The sequence below is a fragment of the Pristiophorus japonicus genome, chromosome 18 (genome assembly GCF_044704955.1).
Source record: "Pristiophorus japonicus isolate sPriJap1 chromosome 18, sPriJap1.hap1, whole genome shotgun sequence".
In the NCBI taxonomy this organism is placed as follows: Eukaryota; Metazoa; Chordata; class Chondrichthyes; family Pristiophoridae; genus Pristiophorus; species Pristiophorus japonicus.
The window spans coordinates 114,574,947-114,596,806 of record NC_091994.1 but is presented as its reverse complement, the minus strand read 5'-3'; the positions used below and the strand labels follow the sequence as shown (position 1 = coordinate 114,596,806).

General features: G+C 46.2%; 1 protein-coding gene and 1 long non-coding RNA gene across 2 annotated transcripts in view; both read right to left on the bottom strand.

Annotated features, from left to right (window-relative positions):
* The window catches only part of rap1gapa (RAP1 GTPase activating protein a), a 662,183-nt gene that overhangs the window by 596,555 nt on the left and 43,768 nt on the right, over positions 1-21,860 (bottom strand). The window lies entirely within an intron of this gene.
* The window catches only part of LOC139229388 (uncharacterized), a 33,135-nt gene that overhangs the window by 6,583 nt on the left and 4,692 nt on the right, over positions 1-21,860 (bottom strand). Inside the window, exon 2 of the long non-coding RNA XR_011587708.1 lies at positions 4,466-4,516. This is a non-coding gene — a long non-coding RNA (uncharacterized lncRNA). The remainder of the gene's footprint in view (positions 1-4,465; positions 4,517-21,860) is intronic.

Sequence of the window (21,860 nt, the reverse complement as noted above, 5' to 3'; positions counted from 1 at the left end):
CATGGGCAATTTTAATCTACATATAGATTGGGCTAACCAAACTGGTAGCAATACAGTGGAGGAGGATTTCCTGGAGTGTATTAGGGATGGTTTTCTAGACCAATATGTCAAGGAACCAATTAGAGGGCTGGCCATCCTAGACTGGGTGATGTGTAATGAGAAAGGACTAATTAGCAATCTTGTTGTGCGAGGTCCCTTGGGGAAGAGTGACCATAATATGGTAGAATTCTTTATTAAGATGGAGAGTGACACAGTTAATTCAGAGACTAGGCTGCTGAACTTAAGGAAAGGTAACTTCGATGGTATGAGATGTGAATTGGCTAGAATAGACTGGTAAATGATACGTAAAGGGTTGACAGTGGATAGGCACTGGCAAACATTGAAAGATCACATGGATGAACTTCAACAATTGTACATCCCTGTCTGGAGTAAAAATAAAATGGGGAAGGTGGCTCAACCGTGGCTAACAAGGGAAATTAGGGATAGTGTTAAATCCAAGGAAGAGGCATTTAAATTGGCCAGAAAAAGCAGCAAACCTGAGGACTGGGAGAAATTTAGAATTCAGCAGAGGAGGACAAAGGGTTTAATTAGGAGGGGGAAAATAGAGTATGAGAGTAAGCTTGCAGGAACATAAAAACTGACTGCAAAAGCTTCTATAGATATGTGAAGAGAAAAAGATTATAGAAGACAAACGTAGGTCCCTTGCAGTCAGATTCAGGTGAATTTATAATGGGGAACAAAGAAATGGCAGACCAGTTGAACAAATACTTTGGTTCTGTCTTCACGAAGGAAGACACAAATATGCTCCCGGAAGTACTAGGGGACCGAGGGTCTAGTGAGAAGGAGGAACTGAAGGACATCCTTATTAGTTGGGAAATTGTGTTAGGGAAATTGATGGGTTTGAAGGCCAATAAATCCCCGGGCCAGATAGTCAGCATCCCAGATTATTTAAGGAAGTAGCCCTAGAAATAGTGGATGCATTGGTGATCATTTTCCAACAGTCTATCGACTCTGGATCAGTTCCTATGGACTGGAGGGTAGCTAATGTAACACCACTTTTTAAAAAAGGAGGGAGAGAGAAAACGAGGAATTATAGACCGGTTAGCCTGACATCGGTAGTGGGGAAAAGTTGGAATCAATTATTAAATATGAAAAAGCAGCGCATTTGGAAAGCAGTGACAGGATTGGTCCAAGTCAGCATGGATTTATGAAAGGGAAATCATGCTTGGCAAATCTTCTGTAATTTTTTGAGGATGTAACTAGTAGAGTGGACAAGGGAGAACCAGTGGATGTGGTGTATTGGGACTTTCAAAAGGCTTTTGACAAGGTCCCACACAAGAGATTGGTGTGCAAAAGTAAAGCACATGGTATTGAGGGTAGTGTACTGACGTGGATAGAGAACTGGTTGGCAGACAGGAAGCAGAGAGTCGGGATAAACGGGTCCTTTTCAGAATGGCAGGCAGTGACTAGTGGGGTGCCGCAGGGCTCAGTGCTGGGACCCCAGCTCTTTACAATATACATCAATGATTTAGATGAAGGAATTGAGTGTAATATCTCCAAGTTTGCAGATGACATTAAGCTGGGTGGCGGTGTGAGCTGTGAGGAGGACGCTAAGAGGCTGCAGGGTGACTTGGACAGGTTAGGTGAGTGGGCAAATGCATGGCAGATGCAGTATAATGTGGATAAATGTGAAGTTATCTACTCTGGAGGCAAAAACACAAAGGCAGAATATTATCTGAATGGCGGCAGATTAGGAAAAGGGGAGGTGCAATGAGACCTGGGTGTCATGGTACATCAGTCATTGAAAGTTGGCATGCAGGTACAGTAGGCAGTGAAGAAGGCAAATGGTATGTTGGCCTTCATAGCTTGAGTATAGGAGCAGGGAGGTCTTACTGCTGTTGTATAGGACCTTGGTGAGGCCTCACCTGGAATACTGTGTTCAGTTTTGGTCTCCTAATCTGAGGAAGGGTGTACTTGCTATTGAGGGAGTGCAGCGAAGGTTCACCAGACTGATTCCCGGGATGGCAGGATTGACATATGAGGAGAGACTGGATCGACTGGGCCTGTATTCACTGGAGTTTAGAAGGACGAGAGGGGATCTCATAGAAAGATATAAAATTCTGATGGGACTGGACAGGTTAGATTCAGGAAGAATGTTCCCAATGTTGGGGAAGTCCAGAAGCAGAGGACACAGTCTAAGGATAAGGGGTAAGCTATTTAGGACTGAGATGAGGAGAAACTTCTTCACCCAGAGAGTTGTTAACCTGTGGAATTCCCTGCCACAGAGAGTTGTTGATGCCAGTTCATTGGATATATTCAAGAGGGAGTTAGATAAGGCCCTTACGGCTAAATGGATCAAGGGGTATGGAGAGAAAGCAGGAAAGGGGCACTGAGGGAATGATCAACCATGATCTTATTGAATGGTGGTGCAGGCTCGAAGGGCCGAATGGCCTACACCTGCACCTATTTTCTATGTTTCGATATTTCTATAAAACCATGCTAACTCTGCCTGACCAAATTATGTTTTTGCAACTGTCCTGCTACTGCTTCCTTAATAATGGACTCCAGCATTTTCCCAACAACAGATGTTAGGCTAACTGGTCTATAGTTTCCTGCTTTCTGTCTGTCTCCTTTTTTAAATAGGGACGTTACATTTGCAGTTTTCCAATCTGCAGGGACCTCCTGAGAATCCAGGGAATTTTGATCGTTTACAACCAATGCATCCACTATCTCTGCAGCCACTTTCAAGAGCCTAGGATGTAAGCCATCAGGTCCAGGAGACTTGTCCTCCTTTAGTCCCATTATTTTACCGAGTACTACTTTTTTAATGATAGTGATTGTATTAAGTTTCTCCCTCCCTATAGCCCCTTGATTATCCACTGTTGGGATGTTTTTAGTGTCTTCTACCGTGAAGACTGATACAAAATATTTGTTCAACGTCTCTGGCATTTCCCTGTTCTCCATTATTAATTCCCCAGTCTCATCCTCCAGGGGACCAAGATTTACTTTAGCCACTCTTTTCCTTTTTATGTACCTGTAGAAACTCTTACTATCTCTTTTTATATTGCATGCTAGTTTACTTTCATAATCTATCTTCCCTCTCAATCATGTTTTTAGTCTTTCTTTGCTGGCTTTGAAAAGTTTCCCAATCCTCTGGCCTCCCACTAGTCTTGGCCACATTGTATGCCCTTGTTTTCAATTTGATACCACCCTTATTTCCCTGGTTAGTCATGGATGGTTATCCCTTCTCTTACAGTCTTTCCTTCTCATTGGGATATATTTTTGTTGCGAGTTATGAAATATCTCCTTAAATGTCTGCCACTGCTCATCAACCGTCCCATACTTTAATCTATTTTCCCAGTCCACTTTAGCTAAATCTTCCCTCATACCTTTGTAATCTCCTTTATTTAAGCTCAGGACACTGGTTTGAGAACCAAACTTCTCACCCTCCAACTGAATTTGAATTTCACCATGTTATGGTCACTCAATCCTAGAGGATCTTTTACTAGGAGATCGTTCATTAATCCTGTCTCATTACACAGTACCAGATCTAAGATAGCCTGCTCCCTGGTTGGTTCAGCAACGTACTGTTCAAGGAAACTATCCTGGAAACACTATTAACTCTTCCTCAAGGCTACCCTGGCCAATTTGCTTTGTCCAATCAGGTTAAAATCGCCCATGATTATTGCCGTTCCTTTTTACAAGCCTCCAGGGGGCCTATAGACTATGCCCACCAACGACTTTTTCCCCTTATTATTCCTCATCTCCACCCAAACTGATTCAACATCTTGGTCTTCTGAGCCAATATCGTTGCTCACTAATGCACTGATGTCATCCATTATGAATAGTGATTTCCCACCTCCTTTTCCTTTCTGCCTCCACCACCCTCTCAGGCAGCGCATTCCAGATCCTAACCACTCGCTGCGTAAAAACGTTTTTCCTCACGTCGCCTTTGGTTCTTCTGCCGATCGCCTTAAATCTGTGTCCTCTGGTTCTCGACCCTTCCACCAATGGGAACAGTTTCTCTATCTACTCTGTCCAGACACCTCATGATTTTGAAGCTGATGCAAAATGATTCCTTCACTGCGTATTTAACAATTGTCAGAATCACTGTAAAAGGAAGACATTGCATTAACATAATTATGTCTGTAAAACATGCCAAAACTCCTCACAACCAATTGATTATTTATTAAGTGCACATCTTGTTATCCCCACAAACATGCAGACAAATTTGCACACAGCAAAATCCAACAAACATCTGAGATGAATAACAAGTTCATTGATTTTTGGTGGTGTTGATTGAGGGAAGAATGCTGTTCAGGACACTAGAACACATTCTCTGTTCTTTCTAAAATAGTGCTATGGGATCTTTTACATCCACCTGAGAGAGCAGACAGGACCTCGGTTAGACACTTTATCAGATAGACAACACAGCACACACTCAGTGAAGTATCATTATACTCACATAATGGCATGATGGGTAAACACATAACCTTCTGACCCACAGGCAAATGTGCTAAACAAATTAAGCAAAACGACATTGAATGGCTTATAATGTGATAACCAACACTGCAATAAAATGCCAGTACATATTCTCGGAATGGTCTGTTGAGTGCTTCCATTTGTTCGGATTCCATATTGCAGCAACGTATTAGCACTGTAGAATTACTGAAAATGATTTGTCAGTTGTAATATGATAGAAATCATTGGCATTTAAAAAGCTGCCAAGAATGTTAGGAGATGGTTAAATAAAGCTTTGGACTGCTTGCTCGCTGACCTACATTGGCTCCCGGTTAAGCAACGACTCGATTTCAAAATTCTCATCCTTGTTTTCAAATCCCTCCATGGCCCTCGCCCCTCCCTATCTCTGTAATCTCCTCCAGCCCCACAACCCCCCGAGATGCCTGCACTCCTCTAATTCTGCCCTCCTGAGCATCCCTGATTTTAATCACGCCACCATTGGTGGCCTTGCCTTCTGTTGCCTGGGCCCCAAGCTCTGGAACTCCCTCCCTAAACCTCTCCATTTCTCTACCTCTCTCTCCTCCTTTAAGACGCTCCTTAAAACTGACCTCTTTGACCAAGCGTTTGGTCACCTGCTGTAATTTTGTCTTATGTGGCTCAGTGTCAAATTGTGAAGCACCTTGGGAAGTTTTACTATGTTAAAGGCGCTATATAAACACAAGTTGTTATTTGTTTTGTGTTTCAGAAGCTCGCTCTGCAATGGGATCAGCGGGACCTGCACTCAAAAGAGAATGTGGTTCAGAGAACTGAAGCGGCAGAGATGCAGTCCTATCTCAGTCCATCAATTCCTTTGGGCATGGCTCCTCATTGGGAGCGTGGAGTTGGCAAATTTACTCTCGTATGTAATTGTTTCGAAAGCTGGAGGAAGCAGACAAAATGAAGAGGGGAGACTCTCTGATACCACAACATCTCTCTGTAACTTTCGGTCCAACAATGTGACCAGTTTTAAGTGTCGGAGTCGCTGTTTAGAACCATGAATCACTTCAATAGATTTCAGTTTAATCAACTCTCAGGTGAACAGCAATGCAGGCGCTGCTTAATTAGAAAACATTCTTTTGCAAATAAGTGCAATTATTTATTGGTTAATCTTGTTGAGTATGTAATAAAAAAAACCTGGCTGCCCAGGGTGCGGAAAGCAGTCAGCTGTATTTGTTTGTGTTGTAGATAAATTGCACAGCATCCATTTGGAAGTGAATTATATATTTTACAATCTGTCTTTTTCTGTGGTGCATTTGTAATCAGAATTCACAGCAACGGTGGGGAAGGAATGCTGAACATGGGCCCGATTTTCCAGTGTCAGTGTTGACGTCGACAAGAATCAGGGAGCACACAGCCTGGCAAGCGGCATGTCATATTCTCAATGTGCCTTTCACTCAGGTTATTGATGGTTGGCAACAGTTACTGGGACAATGACAACTTGTATTTATATAGCGGCGTTAATGGAGTATTGGGATATGGGGCTAGAGTTTCCTTTCATTTTTTGGCGGGTTCTCGGCGATTTTCTCGGCGGTACAGCTCTTTTTCCACCCGGTGAAAGTTTCCCCATTATTTGACACCGAGGAACATAAGAAAAAATTAGCACAGGTGACTGTTGGTCACAGAGGTCGGTTTTAAGAAGCGTTTTAAAGGAGGAAAGAGAGGTAGAGAGGCGGAGAGGTTTAGGGAGGGAGTTCCAGAGCTTGGGGCCCAGTCACAGAAGGCACGGCCACCAATGGTGGAGCGATTATAATCAGGGATGCTCAAGAGGGCAGAATTAGAGGAGCGCAGACATCTCGGGGGGTTGTGGGGCTGGAGGAGGTTACAGAGATAGGGAGGGGCGAGGCCATGGAGGGATTTGAAAACAAGGCATTGCTTAACCGGAAGCCACTGTAGGTCGGCGAGCACAGGGGTGATGGGTGAGCGGAACTTGGTGCGAGTTAGGACACGGGCTGCCGAGTTTTGGATCACCTCTAGTTTACATGGTGTAGAATGTGGGAGGCCAGCCAGGAGTGCGTTGGAATAGTCAAGTCTGGAGGTAACAAAGGCAGGGATGAGCTGAGGCAGGGGTGGAGACGGGCGATGTTACGGAGGTGGAAATAGGCGGTCTTTGTTATGCTGCGGATATGTGGTCGAAAGCTCATTTCAGGGTCAAATATGACACCAAGGACAGACCCATCAAGTGCCATTTCCCAGTAGTTTAAAATCCTTACACCAGGTTTTACCACCACTGGTACAATCAAATCAATAAATCTGACACGTATTTTATATACAAGAAATAATTCACTGCATAAAATGAATGTTGCAGCCCAAGAAAGGAGCATCAGAGATTTTAAGACCATTGTGCAATTTGTAACAAACCCATTTTTCTTTTATTTCTGCATTGCTATGAAACAATGAGAGAACAGAAGCACTGGGAAACCGATTCAAATCTTCAACTGGTACAAGCCCCCCCACCCCCCCAAGGGTCAGCTTGACTCAGTTGGCAGTGGGCCTGCCCGTGGGGCTGAGGTTCAGGGGTCAAGCCCCGCTACTTACTGGTGCACGTATTCGGTACCAAGGAAGTGTTACATCGTTTCAGCGTTAAAGCAAGACCCAGGTGGACATAAAAGAATCCATGGCACTACTCGAAGGAGAGGAGAGAGTTCTCCCAGTGACCTGCTCAAAATTTCTCCTTCAACAACAACAACTTGCATTTATATAGTACCTGTACGTAGTAAAACATCCCAAGGCGCTTTGCCAAACACAGATTATCGGGTTATGTTTTTGGATTTGTACAATAGATATTGGGGGTAATTGTAACCCAATTCACCGGGCTGGAAACCCATGGAATCAGTGGAATGTCGATTTTACACCCACCCAATATTACTCCCCATTGACTTCGCTGTAGAGTAAAATCTGTAAATTCAAGCTTGTGATAATGCTGCCACAATCCCACAGAATAGTTTTCAGAGGACCTTTGGAGGCTGAATAGCAACCTCCAAAAAAGACAAAGAAGGGGTCTGTTGCTGTTGCAGCCGTGTTTATTATTATTATTCGTTCCTGGGATGTGGGCGTCGCTGGCAAGGCCGGCATTTATTGCCCATCTCTAATTGCCCTTCTTGAACCACTGCAGTCCGTGTGGTGAAGGTGCTCCCACAGTGCTGTTAGGGAGGGAGTTCCAGGATTGTGACCCAGCGACGATGAAGGAATGGCCGATATATTTCCAAGTCAGGATGGTGTGTGACTGGGAGGGGAACGTGGAGGTGGTGGTGTTCCCATGCGCCTGCTGCCCTTGTCCTTCCAGGTGGTAGAGGTCGCGGGTTTGGGAGATGTTGCTGTAGAAGCCTTGGCGAGTTGCTGCACTGCATCTTGTAGATGGTGCACACTGCAGCCACGGTGCGCCGGTGGTGGAGGGAGTGAGTGTTGAAAGTGGTGGATGGGGGGCCAATCAAATGGGCTGCTTTGTCCTGGATGGTGTCGAGCTTCTTGAGTGTTGTTGGAGCCGCACATGTGGTGAATGGGATGGTTACAGAACCAACCTGTTCCACCACCTGTGCCAAGGAAAGTTGCATAATGCTGTGCAACTTGGTCATGTCACTGTGTAACTCATGATAACCAGACTGCACAGCACCCGGACATTTTGTCCATGGCTCCTTCCAGCATGCTCTACCAATGTGGAGGAGGAGCTACAGGATTAGCTACTATTGGCTGTAACGAGCTTGTCACCTGATCTACCATCAGGGGTTTGGTATGGTGCGGTCGAGAGGGAGCACCGTGGCAGGTCCAGCCACAACAGAATGATCATCCACCTGGATTCAGTTCCGGTGACTAGTGACATGGTGCGTTCGGACGAGAGGGCTGTGGCTGGTGAGGTGACCAGGGTCAGGGACCTGCTCGATGGCGGAGGAGCGGGTTGGATGGCGCCAGACACGCTGACGCGGCGCCTAAATTCGGCCGACGTCCGCCGCGCGGCCGATGCCATCGAGTCGCTAAAAACAGCTCTGGGCCCTGACTCCGTTAGGTGTGTCGAGGAGGCTCAAGCACGTGGGGAGATCCCGTCCGAACTGACCCCCGTCCGGACGGAATTCCTCATCGGTGCCAAACCCTGGAACCTCCCTCGGGGGCCGGCGCCTCACAACTTGAGTCGCCTCGGGGAAATCCCCTCCGTGCCTTTCAGTTCCGCGCAGAGGGGTTTCCTGTACGGGCTGCTCCTGCACACTCTCAACTTTGCCATCCTCGCCGGCCGTCCGGACACGCCATGGCGTACCATCTTGCCGTCCGGAGGAGGCGGGGGTCCCCGATGGAGGGCACTCTATGCAGGGGTCCTCCCACTATTTAATCGGGGACTTGGCCTGGAGGGTGATGCACGGAGCAGTGCCGTGCAACAAATTTTTAAGCCAGTTCACGGACTCCCAGGCCGCCTGCAATTTCTGCGGTCTGGAAGAGTCCGTGTTCCATGTTTTTATGGAGTGTGCGAGATTGCAGCCCCTGTTTCATTATTTAAAGGGGCTGCTCCTCAATTTCTGGCTGCACTTCAGTCCCACACTCCTGATCTTTGGGCACCCTGTGCGGCCTCCTCGTAGGACTGCTCCTGGGCACGGCCAAGGGTGCCATCAGCCGGTCCAGGCAGCGGGCGGTCGAGGGGTCGTTCAGCCTGACTGCCTGCCTCTCTTCCACGCCTACATCCGGGCCAGGGTGTCCCTGCAGACGGAGCACGCGGTGTCCACCGGTACGCTCGCGGCCTTCCGCGAGAGATGTGCACCGGAGGGAATGGAGTGCATCATCACCCCCGGCAACAAAATTTTAATTTGATTTTATGTTTTAAAGTTTCATTTGTTTTAATTGCCAGTGTTTTTAGTGTCCCCCTCCCCTTTTCTAGGGGGCACTTGGAAAAAAATTAATTTGATTTTAGTCCCCCCAAAAAAACAAACAAACAAAAAAGGGCCTTGAAAATGTTTGGTGTGTCCCCCAGATCGGGGGGCACGATTTAATGTTTTTCTCCCAAAAGAGTTGTGACATGGTGCGTTCCCTCGGTTACCTTCCTCACATCCACCCACCTGCTCAGAAATACTCACCGGCCTGGGATGGAGCAAGTCCCCACTGCCATTACCGAGCGAGTTGTTGCCAATGCGGTTTGCCCGTTACACGGGGAGGATGGAAAAAGCAAAACGCTACGCAACCCACATAGCTTTTTTAAACTGAGCAAATCTCACTGAGCAGCGGCCTGCCCTAACGGTTAGCTGCTGCAAGCAGGGTCTCAGCATCGAGGTATTTGAACATTACGGAGGTGTGAAGAGCTGATTGAAACGGCTTGAAGACCCGGCTTTGGCTGAAATCAGCAGAGCCGTTTCAATGGGAAGTTCAGGGTAAGCACATATTGAACTGCCCGAAATTGTCAGCACAGTATGTCATAAGCAAAGCCTTTGTAGCTTGATTCTGATGGTGATGACAAATGGTCCGTGCCACTTGCCGGATATCGGCGACTGCCAGTGATCAGCTCGGTCGATTAAGAAAGAAAGACCACTGGACATCTCAAAGCGCTTTACAGCCAATGAAGTACTTTTGGAGTGTAGTCATTGTTGTAATGTGGGAAAAACGGCAGCCAATTTGAGCACAGCAAGCTCCCACAAACAGCAATGTGAAAATGACCAGGACATCTGTTTTTGTTATGTTGATTGGGGGATAAATATTGGCCCCAGGACACCAGGGAGAACTCCCCTGCTCTTTTTTGAAGTAGTGCCATGGGATCTTTTACATCTGCCCGAGAGAGCAGACAGGGCCTGGTTTAACCGAAAGACGGCACCTCCAAAAGTGCAGCGCTCCCTCAGTACTGCCCCTCCAACAGTGCGGCACTCCCTCAGCACTGCCCCTCCGACAGTGCAGCACTCCCTCAGCGCTGCCCCTCCGACAGTGCGGCACTCCCTCAGTACTGCCCCTCCGACAGTGCGACACTCCCTCAGCACTGCCCCTCCGACAGTGCGACACTCCCTCAGCACTGCCCCTCCGACAGTGCGGCACTCCCTCAGTACTGCCCCTCCAACAGTGCGGCACTCCCTCAGTACTGCCCCTCCAACAGTGCGGCACTCCCTCAGCACTGCCCCTCCGACAGTGCGGCACTCCCTCAGCGCTGCCCCTCCGACAGTGCGGCACTCCCTCAGTACTGCCCCTCCGACAGTGCGGCACTCCCTCAGCACTGCCCCTCCGACAGTGCAGCACTCCCTCAGCACTGCACTGGGAGTGTTAGCCTGGATTTTTGTGCTCAAGTCCGTGGAGTGGGACTTGAACCCACAACCTTCTGACTCAGAGGCGAGGGGTGCTGCCCACTGAGCCACAGCGGACACTCATCAGGAACTTATTAAACTTCATACATGAACTGCAGATGTTTTTACTACAAGACTCGCACAAAAACATTTGCATTGCATAATATCCCAAAGGCCTATCAGCTAATTATGAACACAGAACATGATCCCTCAAAACTCAAAAGACTTCATCAAGTACTGGTATATTGGAGTCGACCTAATTGATGTCGCTTTATGTCTGACTGAAACAGATGGCAGATGTTGTCACTCGCTTGACTCAGCTGCAGACTCAGAGGTGCCGATAATGTTACCTTGGAGCGCGAACACTTGAGCGAGCTTTGCAGCGCACGGGAGCTGCTGACAAAGTGCCCCGCTGCCCTGTATAGTTGATGTATCTTTCCTGTTGTGTTGCAGCAATATCTTGTAAACCTTTGTCCAGCATTAATTTGCCTCTGAAGTTATGAGCACTTCTGATCATTTCTTCATGTTTTTTGACAATGCCATGTGATGGGCTTTTAGTCGTTAACAGTTTTCACTGCAGTTTTGTTGTATTATGTAAGTGATAGCTCAGTTCCATTCTATTGAAAAATGCTCCGCTGTGTTTGATGCGCCCATTGTTGGCCCTTTACAAGCACAGGCACAGTAAGTTATACCATTTGCAGTGGTGTGAAGCAACTCCCAGGTGCTCCCACAGACTCCACAATAATACAAGTGCGACAACACCAGCAGCCCCACCATAGTGCCGACAGAGCCCCTGCTACTGGGAGCAGTCCTGTCACGTAAAGGGGACAATAATATACTGTTGGTGGCGAGTTAAACCTAGTGGGAAACTGTAATATGTGTGTATGCTCACAGGTTTATTGAGCTGTTTCTCCATTAACCGGTCCAGGCAACGGGCGGTCGAGGGGGTCGTTCAGCCCGATGGCATGCCTCTCTTCCGCGGCTACTTTCACGTCGGGGTGTCCCCGGAGATGGAGCACGCGGCGTCCACCGGTATGCTCGCAGCCTTCCGTGACAGGTGGGCACCGGAGGGATTGGAGTACATCATCACCCCTGGCAACTAAATTTTAATTTGATCTGCTAAGTTCCCTTAAAGTTTTATTGTTAATTTGTGGGTTCTAGTGTCCCTTTAATAAGGGGGCACTCGGCTTTATCTGATAATTTAAAGTAGAGCTGTTGCATTGCGAGTGGCTTAGCCACGTGATGGTCACAAGACTCAATAAAACCCCAGCCAGTTGGGTTCGGGGATCCACGATGGGGTATGTGGTTGTGAGCCTGGTGGATGAACTGGTAATGTGATTGTTAAACCTTTGTTAATAAACCAACTAGTTCTTAATAGCAATGTGTTGCTATGGATTCTTAAGCAAAGAACCCATGAAGCCAATATTTTACAGAAACAAGCAGATTGGTGATAGTGGTGCAACAGGTACTGATGCAAACCTTCTGAAGCGAACTTATAATCAATAATCCAAAAGTAGGGGACATAATGCCCAAAGCTGCAATCAATGAAGCTGCATTTCTTGCAAAGAGCCAGAAGTGAGATGAGAAGTTTATTTGCGCAGCGAGCTGTTGTGATCGGGAACGCGCTGTCTGAAAGGGCGGTGGGAGCAGATTCAATAATAACTTTGAAAAGGAATGGGATAAAAACTTGAAAGGTTAGAAAATTGCAGAGCTATGGGGAAAGAGCAGGGGAAGTGGGACTAATGGGATCGCTCTTTCAAAGAGTCGACACAGGCACGATGGGCCGAATGGCCTCCTTCTGTGCTGTACGATTCTATGATATGAAAACTAGAAGCGGTGACACCGACCCCATCGACTTGATGGTGCGACCTCGCTCACTATCCATGCGGCTCCGAGCAACACTGTCTCCTGAGAGAAGATAAAAGGAAGACAAACACCTTCAATCAATTCAGGAAAATCTTTGAAAAATTAACCTGAGACAGTGAAGCAACCTTCAAGAGATCGCAGTTACTCATGATTCATCATAATCTCAACTAATTAGCAATCTCGTCCCTACAGCTAGAAATCTCTTTACTAAGGAACTCGCTGTTCTTTTTTGAAGAACAATGGTGATTCCATTTCTCGGCAGTTGTTTTCTGTAGGCCGATGACATTCAGTGTCTCAGAAATGATTCCTGCCTCTGTCTTCAGATGTCCTTTGTGATTTCTAAGAATATCTTTTTCCAAAATATGTTATTTTTATTGCTGACTTCCAGGGCCTATGATTAATCAGCTGCTGTCCCTTGGCATGAGACGTATATCTTCCTGAATGAGCATCGGCAAATGGGCCGTCACCGGGTGGCCAACAGATATTTGTAGACATTCTGAATATTGCAACAAAAGGAATGCTTTGTGCGTAATCGTTGAGCATTATGGGATGTTTATGGATAGATGTACTATTTACTGCCATACTCACTTCAAGGATATTCTGTCCTGTCAGCAGACCAGGCTTTTGATCCAGGAGGGGGTGGCTATTACAAATTACAAATGAAGTGGGATCCAAGGTGAAATTTTGATAACTATTGCTGTTAGTGCTTCAGAGTCCTTGCACTGTGGCATAAAAATTCCAACCGATGGATGATATCAGAACTGAAACATTTACACAGGATTACACGGGATATACGGCACAGAAACAGGCCATTCGGCCCAACCAGTCCATGCCGGCGTTTATGCCCCACTCGAGCCTCCTCCTGTCTTTCCTCATCTAAATCTATCAGCATAACCATTATTCATTGCGAGAGGGACGGAGTACAAAAGCAGGGAGGTCCTGCTGCAACTGTACAGGGTATTGGTGAGGTCGCACCTGGAGTACTGCGTGCAGTTTTGGTCACCTTACTTAAGAAAGGATATACTAGCTTTGGAGGGGGTACAGAGACGATTCACTAGGCTGATTCCGGAGATGAGGGGGTTACCTTATGATGATAGATTGAGTAGACTGGGTCTTTACTCGTTGGAGTTCAGAAGGATGAGGGGTGATCTTATAGAAACATTTAAAATAATGAAAGGGATAGACAAGATAGAGGCAGAGAGGTTGTTTCCACTGGTCGGGGAGACTAGAACTAGGGGGCACAGACTCAAAATACGGGGGAGCCAATTTAAAACCGAGTTGAGAAGGAATTTCTTCTCCCAGAGGGTTGTGAATCTGTGGAATTCTCTGCCCAAGGAAGCAGTTGAGGCTAGCTCATTGAATGTATTCAAGTCACAGATAGATAGATTTTTAATCAATAAGGGAATTAAGGATTACGGGCAGTGGGCGGGTAAGTGGAGCTGAGTCCACGGCCAGATCAGCCATGATCTTGTTGAATGGTGGAGCAGGCTCGGGGGGCTAGATGGCCTACTCCTGTTCCTAATTCTTATGTTCTTATGTTCTTATAACCTTTTATTCCCTTCTCCCCCATTGACTTGTCCAGCCTCCCCTTAAATGCATCGATACTATTCGCCTCAACCCCTCCCTGTGGCAGCGAGTTCCACATTCTCACCACTCTCTGGGTAAAGAAATTTCTCCTGAATTCCCCATTGGATTTCTTGGTGACGATCTTGTATTGGTGGCCTCTAGTTATGCTCTTCCCAAAAGTGGAAACATTCTCTCTGTATCCACTCTATCAAAACCTTTCATCATTTTAAAGACCTCTAATAGGTTATAGCCATCAGGACAGGCTGGGGCTATTGTCTGTAGAAAAGAGAAGGCTGAGGGGTGATCTGATGGAGGGCTTTAAGATTATGGAAAAGTTTGACAGGGTGGACAGAGATCGATAGACTTTTGGGCACTAATGGAATCAAGGGATATGGGGATAGTGCGGGAAGGTGGAGTTGAGGTGGAAGATAAGCCATGATTTTACTGAATGGTGGAGCAGACTCGAGGGGCCGAATGGCCCACTCCTTCTCCTAATTGTTATGTTCTTAATCGCGATCCATCAAGCCATGTATTGTTATATCACTATTTATTGATAAGTAAGGTTCAGTATTACCTGCCATTCCATTCCTACCTCACACTAAGAAAGCAGACTTTTCCCCTATTCTATTGCAATTAGATGGAGGTTGTATGATTCCTCCCTGGAGACCTTGATATAGACAGGAGACTGCACAGGCAGCAGTATACAAGCTCTTGACTCTCAAATGACCTGCATTCATTTACTCAGTGATATCCCTCCCACAGAAAACACTTTCCAGCACATTGTAGTATTGTTGGATTGTAACTGCAATGCTAGAGGCTGTCACAGCATCTTTGATAATTACATTTCCATTGCTTTTAGAATGCACCACAAATAGGCTCCTTACACTGATGTGTCTTGGTTGTTTTTATAATTTAATATTCAAGAAATAAATATTTGATGCAAAATAAATTAGCATCTTAAAATGTCCTGGAAGTCTTAAGCTGAATTACAGGAAGAGGTATTGGGATTATTTAATTAGATATTCCCCCATTTGCACTTGGAGCATTTCAATTTATACGAGACAAGCTGCATGTGAACAAAGCCATGAATGGGGTCGGACATTATATGCTGCATCACTGCAGTAACAAACACATGCACAAACACATGAAGAGCAGGCTTCCCATTGGAATAACACAGTCCAATCTAACCTGAGGTCTCCCTGTTGGTATATACCAGGAATAAAATTATCTTTCCCTCCCCCTCGGTCCCCCCCCCACCCCCAGCAGTAGAAAAGGCAACGAGCAAAATAAATGCTCGATATTAGATAGCTATTGATATGGAGAATAATCGAGGACTAAAGGTGACGACATGCAATCTCATTTGCTGTCCTGGCGGATACTGTGGGGGAGAAATTTGGTTGGTTAGCACCACCCATTAGTGCCCTATGGGGACCTAAGCCCCTCCCACCCGAGCGGCGCGCTGTCAGTGAAGGTTTAAAGGTGGCGCTGACAGTTTGCGCTGCACTCGCTGGCCTCGCCCACTGGGTGATGTCACCGAGTGTGCAACGCCCCTGCAGCATCGCGCTCGTGAACTTGATTGCTTTGGCCTGCCGTAGCACCTGGCTCGACTTCCGACAGGGAGAGCAGGCGTCACCGGAGAAGCTGCCGGGGCGATATGTCCGGGGGGAGCCGGTGGGCAGTTACAATGAATGTTTTCCCATTAATGCATTTCTCCTCGATGCTGTACACTGTGATTTAGCTGCCTTGGCTTTTCTTTAACGTTTCGGGTGGTCAGCTGACCGCCCCTTTAGGCGCTGGGATACTGGTTTCCTGGCGCCAGAACCTCAGCGCTCCAATGCCCCAGGTATCAGGGCTAGCGGCCAGAGAGGGGTGTGGAACACTTCCCTTAATGCTCCACACCCCTCTTGGGACACTAAAAGTGAGTATCCCGGTTGGAGGCGGTAAAGTTAGCGACCAGACGGTGTTACCGCCTCTAACCGGGCGATAACGAATGTTTACCCAGTGTGTGTATGTGATGTGCCACTAATTTGAGGCAGCATCCACACTGATCAACCTGGAAGCTTACCGAGCTTTTTCTACTCGAACTCATTCATTCCGGAAACCTCAAAACCAGGAATTCTTACCTTCCTCCGTCTTGTAGCACCCAAGCTTGGTGTCAGCTAATAAATATTTCTGGATTTACTTAGTCTCCTCCCCTGTTCTTTTGAACGCTCTGCTAAAATAGCAAAGATTGCCATACAAACTGAAAGCAGATCAATGCTGATCCACCAAAATATGGATCGGTGAAACTATTTGTTTCGTTATATATTACCTGCCGCATCTCAGACATTAATAAAGCTGACTGCTCGCGCTATTCTATTGCCCGAAGATGGAAGGTGTACGATTCCCCCAGTTGACCTCGATCGTCCGCTGAATGATGGGCCTCAGCTCTTCACTGAGGTTTCAGGCAAAAGTGTCATGATTATAGTTGATGGTATGGAAATAGCAATCAGCATCCTATAACCCATAATTCAATCCGGCAACTCTGAAAGCTTTCTGGGCTGTGAGCTGAATCCTGAGGCATCGGAAAGGCAGCTGCATCCCCAGATTGAATTACAATCCGAGGTGTAATGGAGTTTAATTTAATCGGAATAGTTGAGTTTAGAGAAATGCTTGCTCGATGGCTCACTGAGGGCAGACCATAGACCTTTAGCTCACCATTTACTGAGACAACTGAATCATTTATCCCCCGCCTGCACCCTACCTCTGACAGAAAGTGCACGTGTACAATACGAGTGAGACTGTGGACACACCTCCTGAGGCACAGAACACCAAGGTGTGAGATGGTATTGCACCTACCTCTCGAGGTAACGGTCGGTGGTGGCCGCCTTAAATTGTTGCCACTGCAGCCACTGCCTTGTTCTGGCCGTGTGCCACCCGACCCCTCAGCCTGCCCACACAGTTACACTTCTCATCGACACTGGAGGAGGGCCATGGCCAGAAACGACACGCATTATCTCGGAGCAACTCGACATCTTGGGGCATGTGGAGTTGCTTCAGTGATGCGGCTGATCTTGAGACAGACAATATTCTGAGGGGGATTGACGGGGTAGATGCAGGGAGGATGTTTCCCCCCCGGGGCTGGGAAGTCTAGAACCAGGGCTCACAGTCTCAGGGTAAGGGGTCGGCCATTTAGGACTGAGATGACGAATTTCTTCACAAAGGGGGGTGAATCTTTGGAATTCTCTGCCCCAGAGGGCTGTGGTGGCTCAGTTATTGAGTATATTCAAGGCTGTGATCAAAAGATTTTTGGACTTTGGGGGAATCAAGGGATATGGGGATCGCGCGGGAAAGTGGAGTTGTGGTCAATGATCAGCCGTGATCTTATTGAATGGCGGAGCAGGCTCGAGGGAATAGGAACAAGAGTAGGTCATACGGCCCTTCGAGCCTGCTCCGCCATTTAATACAATCATGGCTGATCCAATCATGGACGCAGCGCCACTTCCCCGCCCGCTCCCCATAACCCCTTAATCAATTATCGGTTAAAAAACCATCTATCTCTGTCTTAAATTTATTCAATGTCCCGGCTTCCACAGCTCTCTGAGGCAGCGAATTCCACAGATTTACAACCCTCTGAGAGAAGAAATTCCTCCTCGTCTCAGTTTTAAATGGGCGGCCCCTTATTCTAAGATTATGCCCTCTAGTTCTAGTCTCCCCCATCAGTGGAAACATCCTCTCTGCATCCACCTTGTCAAGCCCCCTCATATTCTTATACATTTCGATAAGATCATCTCTCATTCTTCTGATTTCCAATGAGTGGAGGCCCAACCTACTCAACTGTTCCTCATAAGTCAATCCCTTCATCTTTGGAATCAACCTAGTGAACCTTCTCTGAACTGTCTCCAAAACAAGTATATCCTTTCATAAATATGGAAACCAAAACTGCACGCAGTATTCCAGGTGTGGCCTCACCAATACCCTGTACAGCTGTAGCAAGACTTCCCTGCTTTTATACTCCATCCCCTTTGCAATAAAGGCCAACATTTCCATTGGCCTTCCTGATCACTTGCTGTACCTGCATACTATCCTTTTGTGTTTCATGTACAAGTACCCCCAGGTCCCACTGTACTGCAGCACTTTGCAATTTTTCTCCATTTAAATAATAATTTGCTCTTTGATTTTTTTTCTGCCAAAGTGCATGACCTCACACTTTCCAACATTATACTCCATCTGCCAAATTTTTGCCCATTCACTTAGCCTGTCTATGTCCTTTCGCAGATTTTTGTGTCCTCCTCACACATTGCTTTTCCTCCCATCTTTGTATCGTCAGCAAACTTGGCTACGTTACACTCAGACCCTTCTTCCAAGTCGTTAATCTAGATTGTAAATAGTTGGGGTCCCAGCACTGATCCCTGCGGCACCCCACTAGTTACTGATTTGCCAACCCGATAATGAACCATTTATCCCCACTCTGTTTTCTGTTCGTTAGCCAGTCCTCTATCCATGCTAATATATTACCCCCCACCCCGTGAACTTTTATCTTGTGCGGTAACCTTTTATGTGGCACCTTGTCAAATGCCTTCTGGAAGTCCAAATACACCACATCCACTGGTTCCCCTTTATCCACCCTGTTTGTTACATTCTCAAAGAACTCCAGCAAATTTGTCAAACATGACTTCCCTTTCATAAATCCATGCTGACTCTGCCTGACCGAATTATGCTTTTCCAAATGTCCTGCTACTGCTTCTTTAATAATGGACTCCAACTTTTTTCCCAACCACAGATGTTAGGCTAACTGGTCTATAGATTCCTGCTATTTGTCTGCCTCCTTTTTTAAATAGGGGCATTACTTTTTCCCTTTTCCAATCTGTTGGGACCTGCCCAGAATCCAGGGAATTTTGGTAAATTACAACCAATGCATCCACAATCCCTGCCGCTACTTCTCTTAAAACCCTAGGATGCAAGTCATCAGGTCCAGGGGATTTATCTGCCTTTAGTCCCATTATCTTACTGAGTACCACCTCCTTCGTAATTGTGATTGTGTTAAGTTCCTGCCCCCCTATAGCCCCTTGACTATCCACTGTTGGAATATTGTTTGTGTCCTCTACCGTAAAGACGGATACAAAATATTTGTTCAGATTTTCTGATATCTCCATGTTCCCCATTACTAATTCCCCGGTCTCGTCCTCTAAGGGACCAACATTTACTCTAGCCACTCTTTTCCTTTTTATATACTTATAGAAACTCTTACAAACTGTTTTTATATTTCGTGCTGCTCCTGCTGCTATTATGTGCTGATGTTCTAATGAACCCAATGCAAATGGGATGTACTCACAGGACCTGCATCTGTGGAATGAGATGGAATGAGGTGTTATACCAGCTGGTGAGTCAGGTTATCGATATGATACAGCAGGCTTGCATTGTGGTTGCTATATCACACTTGACATCTAACATCCTGTTCCACTACAATCTGACAAGCCATCTGTACAGAATATAAATGTAATTAAGGGTAATAATTGGATTCATTAGCAGAAACACTGGAATGGGCTGTTAATGTGTGAAGGCAGGCTGGGAACTAATAATGTTTCTGTAATCAGGCCCCGCTGCTCGCAGAACACGATCAATCTGCGATACTTTTAACATCTTTATTAAAAATAGCCTGAAGGCACCAGTCCATGGAGGGGTGAGATGTACAGTCACCCAGGAACCCCCACCTGATGACCTCACACAGTCTCCATCAGCTCCTGAATCAATTGAAAGTCACTATCAACAAACAGGGGCTGATAACTAGTAATAGTGAGAATCAGTGGGACTCGTGTGGACTGAAAGACAATACTTGTCCCTGTAAATAGTACAGCAGCACACCTGCATATTAGGGGATAAAACACTTCCCCAATAGTGATTTGATTAGAAGAAATGTTGCTTTTATGAGTCTTGACTGCAAACCTGCAGTTTTAAGATAGAAATATAGAAACATAGAAACATAGAAAATAGGTGCAGGAGTAGGACATTCGGCCCTTCGAGCCTGCACCACCATTCAATAAGATCATGGCTGATCATTCAACCTCAGTACCCCATTCCTGCTTTCTCTCCATACCCCTTGATCCCTTTAGACATAAGGGCCATATCTAACTCCCTCTTGAATATATCTAACGAACTGGCTTCAATAACTCTCTGCGGTAGGGAATTCCACAGGTTAACAACTCTCTGAGTGAAGAAGTTTCTCCTCATCTCGGTCCTAAATGGCTTACCCCTTATCCTTACACTGTAATCCCTGGTTCTGGACTTCCCCAACATCAGGAACATTCTTCCTGCCTCTAACCTGTCCAGTCCCCTCAGAATTTTATATGTTTCCTCCCCTGAAATCCCCTCTCATTCTTCTAAATTCCAATGAATATAAACCTAGTCGATCCAGTCTTTCTTCATATGTCAGTCCTGCCATCCCGGGAATCAGTCTGGTGAACCTTTGCTGCACTCCCTGAATAGCAAAAATGTCCTTCCTCAGATTAGGAGACCAAAACTGAACACATTATTCTAGGTGTGGCCTCACCAAGGCCCCACCAAGGCCCTGTACAACTGCAGTAAGACCTCCATACCCCTATACTCCAATCCTCCAGCTATGAAGGCCAACATGCCATTTGCCTTTTTCATCGCCTGCTGTACCTGCATGCCAACCTTCAATGACTAATGTACCAGTTAAGCCCACTAATCATTGGCCACTCCTGACTCTGGACACTTGCAAGTTACGCAATGTTGGAAGTATACATAAACCTACATTTCTAGTTCTCGGTCTTCATTGATATAAATTTATCTCTTGGACTTCTAAGTCTAGAAGTTCTGTTGGTGATATTGGCCGAAACATTTAATGAGTTCCAATCATCTCGCTCTGTCAGTAGAATACTGGCATCAACCTGTTTATTTCAACAGTGAACAGGGAAATGATAAGTTTGCCCCTTAATATCACAAGCCATTTCTCGGCTCGACTCTCCCCAGCTTTCATTTCAGCTTATGCAATGCCGCGGAGACAAGCATGAATATTGAAGTAATAATAGGATGTGCTTTATTTTGCTGTATTAACCATCGACAATAAAATCAACATAAATACTTCAAACAAAATAGAATGTCCCTTTCACTCACCCCTCCTCCAGTTCCTAGATATCCTTCCTGTATTATTTCTATTTTAAATTTACTTTGATATAATTGCAAACAAATTTATCCTTCTTTTAAATTATAAATACTTGCCTTTACGTATTTTCTCAGCCTTTTCTGTCTCTTTTTAATAACGGGGTGGGATCCACACTGGGGATTATTGGTGTCTGGCTCCAAGGAGACAGTTATTCCGTCCCTTAACTCCCATAGCTCTGAAGATTGGAATATGTTCAAAGCCAAACCAGGAAAGGTTGCTGCAAGGCAACTTTCACCCTCAACACTGGCCGCCAGATCACATTCAGAGAAGAGAAGTCATCTGTGCTGCCACAAGCTTCAACAAGTGACACTAGATGTCGAGGACGATGGTCTTGTGGACAAGCAGGATTCTTCGAACTGAAGTGACTTCATCTTAGACTGAACTGCAGTAGCCTCACATCTGAAGATCCAATATATCTGCTCCCTACACTCAGATATCATTGGCTGTACGTCTGCCTGCTTGTACCATTCATGGCAGCCTGGGTGCTGCAATATACCGGTCTGTATGGCATATGCTGAGGCATC